General features: G+C 35.0%; 1 pseudogene; it reads right to left on the bottom strand.

Moving 5' to 3' along the window:
- Nucleotides 1-4094: 4094 nt before the first annotated feature.
- On the bottom strand, nt 4095-4199 carry LOC141446410 (U2 spliceosomal RNA; annotated as a pseudogene).
- Between the last annotated feature and the right edge of the window lie 6438 nt (nt 4200-10637).

The following is a 10637-nucleotide window of genomic DNA, read 5'->3' as shown; positions in this document are numbered from 1 at the left end:
AATAGTAGTCATAGACTTGCGATATAAAATCTAAAATAAAATTCTACGATCTATTTTAAATTGTTTTTTGTTTAATGATTTAAGGCGAATCAACAGCTGAGGTTATTAGCGCCCGGAGCTTTTTTCAGTGCACTGCCGGCCTCCGGACAATGTTCTCTCGTTACAGGCAACACTATCCATCAACGGACAGTGAGCTGTAAGAAGCTCCTAGGAAGAGAAAATCTATGGGTCAGCAGCTGGATTCGAACCCGGGACCTCCGCGTGGGAGTCCAGTGCGCTAACCGCAAAGCTAATCCCTCCCCTATTTTTAAATTGTTATTATTACTATTATTATTTTTGTTTTGGTACATGTAATTACTTCGAGGACGTAATTTCATAAAATGTGCACTAATTATGTTGACAATATCCAATGAATTTAATTTATCACTTAAAAATATTGGCATCTATCGCATGAATAGATTGCAGTCCACTAATGACTAGTGTACATCCGCCATCATTTTAATGTTAGGAGAACAGAAAATATATCTTCATATGATTGTACGATTTGGAGGCGCTTTGTCTATCTCGCTACGATCTGTGTAATACATATTATTCTAAAAGCAAACGCAATTGCAATCAACACAAGCATCGCCAACGGAAGCATGCATTTATTTTCTTCATCAATATCTAATTTGATTCTTCGTCACATAGTGGGCATTTGTCCTTTAAAAACAACTGTAAGCAGTAACATTGCGAATAAACGTATAATTTGTATAACAATATTGCTACATAATAATTCTGCGATTAGTAAGTGCAATTTTCAGAAACAGTATTTCTCTACCTTCCTGAAAAGTACTAAAGTAATATTGCATTTAAGCTTCTTACAGTAAAAACTATCTCTTAATCTAGTGACAAAGTGTATGTGCTCTAATAAAGTTGTTACTGGCACATTAGAGATAACGTTGGCGGCTTAGTGGTAAGAAGCTGTAGAAACACTGGCTAGGAGGTGTAAAGTTAGTGTTCGCTAAGGTACTGGCGACAAGTGGAACAAGGTGTAAAAGAGTGTGTACGGCGACCCAATGATAAGGTGTACATAATATCACTCGGGCTATCGTCGCTTCATTGCCCATTATTGGTTTTATTCTTCGTCGCCTTCTTCGATTCTAGCCTACCCCAAGCTTAAGAAGGAGGTCGTTAACGCTACATCTATAAACTCTCATCTATCTATAAACACGAACCTCTCTTATCAATAAGATCTTTACTTATTTATCTACATTTTATTTTATCCCTATAAAACACTCAATATTTTAAGCATTTTTCAGTCCTACATAAAGTGTGTTAAACTTTTTTCTAACATTATTTTATGTGGGCCTCCTGCAACCTTCTTTGCAGACTGTCAAGTCTTTTAAAATGTGCGTAAATCAGAAAGAACGCTCAAGACTTGGATTTCGGCCTAACTAAAGGTGAAACGGCATCAAATAATGAGAAATATGGAAGTTAATTCTAAGATTACTATTTAATTTCAATTAGTATTGCGTATTTAAAATTGAAATGTATAAGTTCATTAAAATGCAGCGGGAAATGTTGTACATTTTATCTCTCAACAGTATCAGAGTTGTACTGGTGATGGCGGGCCTTCTCTTAATAATTTCGAGTATTCCTTCATCATGATAGTGAAACTAGTCAAGAAAACAGTAAACATGTATGCTGCGACGGATTGAATCATCAAGTTACTGGATGCGACTCGCCTTTTGGTTAGGATTTTTAAAAGAGTTTTACAGATTTACCCAAAATGTAACCCACCAATCTCAAATAGCCATTTGACACATATTTGTCTTGCAACAATAAACATAGTGATCATGCATTTGGACTATGCTCAGAAACATTAGAAATTTATTGGTTAACCAGAAATACTGAATTGTAGCTAATATAAAGCGAAGACAGGGTGCCGATAATGTTGTTATCTAAGAACACACCCTAACATTAGAAGAAGGAAAAGGTAGGCATCAGCAAGTCACTTTTAGCTCACATCTCTACGTCGACTGGATTCGATGGTTAAATGGAAAAAGAGGAGCCAGGTTTGCTTTCAGCATCCTTTGGCTTCATACTACTTCCCGACGGAAGCCGCGCTAGCCGTAACTAGGGAGGAATTAAGTGCTAATGTCAAAAATGGATTTCATCCTAAACTAGGTAATTTTTAAATTGACTAAAAGCACCAGTTTTTAACTATTCAATTTTACTTAATTGACAGCGGATTGAGTTTTTCTTACTTTTAAGTCGAAAGGAAAAAATGCGCAATAATATCTACAGATGTACAGACTTGAATTATTAACTGAAACAGTTTAAGTAGAAACTTGGCCACGAACCTCGGTCGTACACACTTTTAAAATAATGAAAATGATTTTACAAAAAATGAAAGTAAAGAAGTGCTTATTAAATTAAGGAAATATTTCATATTTTATTTATCATTAGGATTTGAAATATTCCATGAAGATTAGAAATGGTATTTTTCATCAAAAACTTGCATGATATTAATATCACAAAATGATTTCATGTAAAATTTAACGTTAGCAATTTATGATGTAATCCAAACACCTGACATGTTGGGCTATTAAGAAGAAAATGAAGTTATGTGTTTGTCACATAGTGTTTTGAATATCATCTCGTGGGCTGTTTAGACAAAGTGGTCGTAAAGAATTGTAGTACCAAAGGAAAAGGATGAAATGACGTAACGTGGAAGACCAGCCTTAGAGGACAGAACATGCTCTGTCCAGAATACTAAGATAAAGGTCCCCTCTGTTACTAATGGCTTTCTAAAGGCCATACTGTTTTGTGTTTGTATTTCATTTTCTTTTTTTTTACTTTGTTTCTAAAGAGAAAACCATTGTCTCTGTCGGCAAGAAATACGTTTGCAGAATCAGCAGTATTTCTAACCGCACATTAAATTATCCAAATTGTTAATGTTGGTTAATACATTGAAATTCACTAGTTTTTTCTTATTTATTTATTCAGTAGTAGTGGTGAGGGGGCGCCTTTGAACAGTTTTAATTTCTCACCAAATATTTAAAACATTTATGATTGTAAATTGACAGAGTTTCCCTTCGTTTTCATTGTTTGTAAAGTCAGAATTGAGGAATGTTATATTTTGTAAGGTGGAAGTAAAATTTTTGTTACAGCTTTGGAAGTGTTTTTTGAAGATTGTAGTGGACAAGGTGTAAGAATTGTTAGTCCATATTAACTTTTGATATATAAACCATCTACGCTTTGCTTATGATATTTTACTAATTTCTAAGACCTCTGAAGAATTACAATTTATGTTACACAGCCTTACAGATATGAGCAAGAAAGCTGGTCTCAGCATAAACCCTGGAAAGACACACCTCTTGACTAATAGAAAAGAAGTGGATATTCAGGTAGAAGGCCGCAAATTGAACTGGAACCAAGATGTTATCTACCTGGGGCAGCTTATCTCATTTAAAGAAAGAAGCGAAAAGGAAGCAAAAAGAAGATGTGCTGTCGCCTGGAAGAAGTACTGGTCATTAAAGTTTATTTTAAAAAATAATAAGGTGAGTTTGGCGAATAAAATAAAAATTGTCGAGTTGTGTTTTTCCAGCGCTAACCTATGGTTCCCAAACTTGGTCCATCACACAAAAAATAGTAAAGAAAATAACTTCTACCCAGTCTGCAATAGAGAGAAATCTACTTAATATAAGTAGACTTCAAAAAATAAAGAATAAAATAATAAGAGGCACAACAAGATTAGTTGATGTAATGAAGATAATTAAAGAATTAAAATGGAAATGGACGGGTCACATTGCAAGACTAAAAGATGGAAGATGGAAGATGGACAAAAACCTTAACAAAGTGGGTTCCAAGATGGGGAGTAAGAAAAGTAGGACGACAAAAGATGAGATGGAAAGAAGACGTTGTAAAGGTTTCAGGTGAGAACTGGATGAGGATAGCTGAGGATAGGGAGAAATGGGCGCACCTGGGAGAGGCCTTTGCCTAACATTGGGCCTAGTTTCCAAAACAGTTTTAAATAGAAATTTTATCTGAATTTTATGAATTTTATTTGTATTTTATATTTGATTTTGTGTTTTTTTGAAGGAATTAATAAAGGCTTTATTTATTATTATTATTATTATTATTATTAACTTTTGGATTAAGATGATAAGAACAGATACTACACTTTGATCTTAGCCAAAAGGCCGAGAAGCTAAAAAAAAGGGGGGCGCCACGGTAGCCGAGCAGTTAGAGGCGAGACCTGCAAAGCTAATGTGTATTGTGGTACTGGGTTCGATTCCCCGGTCTTAGGCCTTGGATTTTATTTAATGGTTAATAAAAGAAATTCACAGTAAAGTATGTTTGCTAGTCGCCTCCGTCCACGACACCTAATTGGTAGTTGGACGTAAAGCCTGCCTGAAAAACTAGGCGATTACTTTACTTTACTTATTACCATTTGGAATTCGTATTTTTAAATCTAGTATTTACAAATGTCTATTTGCTTGCAAAAAGTGTTGGATATTAGATTTTATTTTATGGAAGGAGAGGGGGCACATTTCAACATCACAGTTAAAATGTGCCCTTCCGACACCTGCAAGTTTGTGACTTTTTTTTTTTGTTTAATCGCAGAGAAGGAGAAAGTAGTCCGAACCTACATTAAGAAGCGCAACAAACCGAATATTTTGTTAAAACTTCCTAAACCCATCACTTCGGGTACAACATCCCGAACTGAGTCATTCTTGATTTTTGAACTAGATTTCAGTGGTTTAAAAGAGAAAGTTGTGTAGTAGTGAGAGAAATAACTGATAGAAGGTAGATTCAGAGTAAAGTAATATCATTTCTTTCTATTTTATATTGTGTTCAAAGCTACCCCACCAGTGGGGCAGATATTAACATTTGACACAAAAATTTTAAATTAAAAAAAATATAGATATGTATGTAAAGAACCAACTGTTTATTGATATAGATCTGTTAAGAAGACTTGAAAGTTGTAGAAAACAAAATAAAAAGGTACAATAATACGATTCTGTGCACTCTGTAACGGAAAATGTAAATTCGGTTCAAATGTGCCCCTCTCTTCCTTACTCATCTTATAAAGTAGTTTTTCTTAGAAATTAACAATTTTCTTTAATTAAAATTTTAATGTTCTTTTAATTATCAATTAAGAAACTACATTGCAAAGAAATCCTCGCAGAGATCTGAAATGGCTGCAGCAGGCAATAGTTCCAAACATTGAACTCTTCTCTAAATGGGAGAGAATCCTGAAAAATGAGTATTAAAAAATATACATTTCCAGGAATATGTTGTAATAAGTTGTTGAACCGCTAAATGAATAGTGGGCGGCCACCCTTTTGTCAACATCATGTATGTAATTTAAGAGCAGCAACATCTAAGGTCAATTCCCGCTTCTGTGTTCTCTCTTGAAGACTACAGCAAACTTAACATCACTTATCATCCCAGTACGATGGTCCCAATCAGTTGCACCCAATTAATTTACATTTACATTTAGAATCATCATTTCGTCAATCGTCATTTACATAAATAACACAATTAGCTATATATTATTATGCCGTGCAGCATTTTGAAAGAAATTGACAAACTTCCTTCAACATGTCTCTCACACATTGCACGCCTGTAATTTAATACGTTTGCAATAGGTGTCCATTTTGGAGCAACTATGGTAAGCATTAAGAACTTGTTTTCCATCCATTGCAATTACTTTAAGTCAGTCGCGCAGGTTACATTCCAACATGGAGCTGCATAAGTCCATACAGGTCTACCCACGAACTTGAATAGCAATCTTTTATTGACGAGTTTTTGTTGGATGAGATTGGAAATGAACTATTGGATCGTTACAATTTTGTACTATCGCGTCAATATGGGAAGTGAATGTAAGAGATCTGTCCAGGGTGAATCCCAGATTCTTGATCGTGGGAGCCGATTCGACTGTATTGTTTGTAAAAATTATTATAATTATATTAGTGCCCTATAATAAGTCTCCGGCACTAAATTGCACAAAACCCATTTGGAATGGCAACTCCTTAAGCTAACATCTGCTGGGCCCCAAGTCCCGGTTGGGAAAATAATTTTCCCCTCAGTTTAAGTACTAAATAACGTATGAATTTTTTTTACACATTTAATTAATTTGCATACATTGAACATGCAATCTAATTTAAAATACACACCACTAGAAAGTGAATCATTTTCAATTTATTTCTTCAGCTTGATTCCTAACATAGTGTTGGAATGGTGTCAATTTTACTTAGTGTTCGGTGTATAGGTTTCTTATCCTAAGCTGTGATTCCATTTTCAATCCCAAGACAGATATTTTCTATACAAACAAAACATCGAAATTCTCAATAAACCCAATGTTTTTCTTACTGCTATAGTAAGAGAAATAAAATGTACTACCAAAAAACTCTTCACAGAAAGTCAAAATAAACTTCCACCCCAAAATGCTGACGAAGAAAATTAATTTAATTAAAATGAATAAATAAATTAAGTAAACAATCAGCTTCACACATATAAATAAATAACAATAAAAAATAAGCCAAGGTTTTGAAATCGCCATTGATGAAAACCTGATACTAGATAATGGGTAAGAAAATGGTGCAGGCTAGAATAGTGAAAAATACAGAGACGATTGGATGGAAAGCGTAACATTAATTTAGCGCGAACCAGCGACAGAGTTGATCTCCCTACATTGTATTGTGGGTTAGAAGTGATTAGGATTTTATCCATATCTCTTACTAACTCTACCATTTGTCATCACCCTCGTTACTTGGTATCCCGCGGTGACTTAAATCTAGGATTATAGGGGATTATGGGTTACAATATAGGACGGTATAACTCTCGGCTGATTCTTGTTTGCACAGATTTTACTTACTACTGTAATTAATTTCATTAGACATTCCGTAACGTTCATCCTGCGTGCAAATGTATTATTTTAGTAATATTGTATTATATTACTTAGTTACTTACGGTGGTGTTCTGATTCTAGAGGGTTTGAACGATACAAAAAGTCTTAAAACAGAGAATCTACGAGGGTCGTTTGAAAAGTCCGTGCAAAGTCAGAGAGATAGCACCACTGGCGCGTATCGAGGTTATGTTTAGTTAGTAGCATCTCTTGGAAGAACACACACCAAGTTTCAGCCAGATCGGTCTATTTCTTTGTGTTTGGCATTCGTTTGAATCGAGGAAGTCGAGTGATTTTCAAGAAATGGACGAAAAAGAATTTCGTGTGTTGATTAAACACTACTTTATGAAAGGCAAAACGCCTCAGGAGACTAAAGAGAAGCTTGATAAACATTATGGTGACTCTGCACCTTCGATTAGAACAGTTTATAAGTGGTTTCAAAATTTTCGGAGTGGCCATATGGGCACAAGTGACGCTGAACGTTCTGGACGCCCTGTTGAGGTTACTACTCCAGAAATCATTGATAAAATCCATGATATGGTGATGGATGACAGAAGAGTGAAGGTGCGTGAGATTGCTAATGCTGCGGGCATCTCGAATGAACGGGTACATAATATTTTGCATCAACATTTGGACATGACAAAGCTATCCGCAAGATGGGTGCCGCGATTGCTCACGCTTGACCAAAAACGAAATCGTGTGAAGTGTTGCAAGGACGGTTTGCAGCTGTTCCAGAAGAATCCGCAGGACTTTAAGCGTCGTTTCGTCACTGTGGATGAAACATGGATACATCACTACACTCCTGAGACCAAAGAACAATCTAAACAATGGGTTACCAAGGGGGAATCTGCGCCAAAAAAGGCGAAGACCGTTCCTTCGGCCGGAAAGATTATGGCGACTTTTTTTTGGGATTCGCAAGGAATAATCCTCATCGACTATCTGGAAAAGGGTAAAACTATTACAGGTGCATATTATTCATCGTTATTGGACCGTTTGAAAACCGAGCTGCAAGAAAAACGCCCACGATTGGCCCACAATAAAGTCCTTTTCCATCATGACAACGCACCAGCTCACACTTCAGCAGTTGTGGTCGCAAAATTAATGGAAATAGGGTTCCAACTCGTTTCACATCCCCCCTATTCTCCAGACTTGGCTCCCTCGGACTACTATTTGTTCCCCAATATGAAGAAATGGCTGGCGGGAAAAAGATTTTATTCAAACGAGGAGGTGATTGCAGAAACGAATGGCTATTTTTCAGACTTGGACAAATCCTATTATTCGGAAGGGATCAACAAACTAGAGCAGCGTTGGACGAAGTGTATAAGCCTAAAAGGAGACTATGTTGAAAAATGAAAAAGGTTTACCCCAAAAAATTAAGTAGTTTTTATTTTTGCACGGACTTTTCAAACGACCCTCGTATACACTTCACTCGCACACTTGGATCGTTACGTATTTCCACCATTAATTTCATAAATCCTCTTTTTTGCAGGCATTTTTCTACAAATTCTACAATCTCTAGTTGTGCATTTATTATTATTTATATTTTCTTGCTAACTCGAAGATAGTATTGAATACGCAATCGCAAACCCAGCTTAGTGACGGAAAGGTTTTCTGGCCTTTAAAAATTTCCTGACCAATCTTCCAGAATCGAAAAAAACTACAGTTTATTCCACGTATTCGGCGAAAACTGTAGATTGTTCCACAAGTGTGTAAAGTTGAGTTTCCATTCACCGTATCCAGGTTTTGTCGACAAGAACGTAGCTTGTGTACAACTAATCGAGGAAATAATTGACAAACGCTCTAAAATGACATTTCAAATAAAAATTTTTTGTAGCACGTCCTTCATGCTCCGATATTTCCTTATGGACTACAACTAAAAAAAATCCATCATAAATAGATTAAAAACGTGACAGGCGACATCTATGTCGAATGGCGTACGCACCTTTATATGCCAGCAACCAAACTATTTGTAAACAACTCATCATTCCATTCATACCTGACTTTTCTAAATATTTCTGCTACAAATCCCACCAAAAAATGTTCTCAACCCTAATTCTCTCGTAATTCTATTCAAAAGTACATTTCTGTCAATCCTCGCGACCAACTGGAAGACTAATGGTGACCATTGTTAGATGACCTCCACAAAGCTTCTCCTGTTATGTTCCATTCATTCATTACATCTACCTATTGTGCATGTTAACATGCAGATGTAAATAATCAACGCAGTTGATTAAAAAAAAAATATTTTAAAAAAGGGGCCCAGGCTGTTTCTCGTCATCAACATGTGAAATCAATTTGGCTACAAAACCGCAAATAATTTTTGTCTCAAAATAAATTCATAGCATGCCACTGGTAATTTTGGATGTTGGTTACTTCTAGTTTATTTCTTAAAATAATTGTATATGTATTTAAAATATTTATTTTTAAAAAGAAACGATTCATTTGGTCATGCCACAGTTCCAAGCTTGAATATCTGGTGGAAATTTATAAATTAATTTCAAAATAATTGTACAAGTAGTCTTTACATCAATTAAAACTGCAATTAAAAGTAAAAGAAGAAAGCAATGCCCTTTAGGCAACGACCAACCATGATGAAACTGCAATCCGCTTTTAATATAATTATATAATTAATTATTTTCTCTTTTTAATTCAATCTCGTTACATTCCAGTAGTAAACATTAATTGAGTTTTGTGATTGAATAATATATTCAATTTACAATTAAGTTGTAATTTATTAATTATGTCATTCTTTGTTTTATTGTTTTATGTTTTATTTGACAAAGTTATTGGAATGTTATCTTAATTTCTTGTCATTTTTAATTAACAATATTTTATTAATGATAGACAAAAATAAGAATAAAAAATTAGTTAATGTAAAGTATCGTGAAATATCTGAAATTTTTAAACATAATTACGTTATTTACTTAATCTTTTACTTAAGAAGTTTTGCTAACCCGGTACTTATATACCCTCTCACTTTCTGCTTTAGTAAGCGAAGGTACTGGAATCAGATTTGAAATTTGTGTTTTCACTAGAAAATCCGATTCCCCTCTGAAAAATAAAAATAATAGGCATTACTTTTTCTTTTTTTTAGCGTAATGATTATTTAGTGACTGTACGTAAATATACGAGGTGTGTTCAATAAATAAGGTGAATTTTCAAATTTCGCGGGCTACGTACATTCGAATTACGAATGTTTTTTTTTTTTTATGTTGGTACACTTGTCTCGAACATATTTTCAAAGTTATAGCTATATAGCATGTTTAGTTTGTTTGTGAGAGGCATAAATAAGGCAAGTGTTTTGCGAGTTCGGCGATTTTCTTCTGTCGACAAAAATGGATCAACGAATTTGCATCAAATTTTGTGTAAAAAATGGAATTAAGTGCTCAAAAACACTTGAAATGTTGACAGTGGCGTACGGTGAGAGTACTCTGGGTCTAAAAAAGGTTTACAAGTGTTACAAGCTTTTCACAGAAGGTCGAGAAGATGCGAATGACGACGCTCGCCCTGGACGCCCCAGTACATCAACAACCGATGAAAATGTTAAGAAAGTAAAGAAAATTGTTGTGAAGACTCGTCGAATCAGAGAAGTTGCTGAGGATGTCGGCATATCGGTTGGCACATGTCATGCAATTTTTTCTGAAATTTTGGGCATGAAGCGTGTGGCAGCGAAGTTCGTTCCAAAATTGCTGAATTTTGATAAAAAAAAAAAAAAACCGTCGCATGAGCATCGCTCAGG

The sequence above is a fragment of the Rhodnius prolixus genome, unplaced genomic scaffold (assembly GCF_049639745.1).
Source record: "Rhodnius prolixus isolate KJV_2025 unplaced genomic scaffold, Rpr scaffold_1, whole genome shotgun sequence".
Taxonomy (NCBI): Eukaryota; Metazoa; Arthropoda; class Insecta; order Hemiptera; family Reduviidae; genus Rhodnius; species Rhodnius prolixus.
The sequence above is the reverse complement of the archived record's forward strand: the minus strand, read 5'-3'. Positions and strand labels throughout refer to the sequence as shown.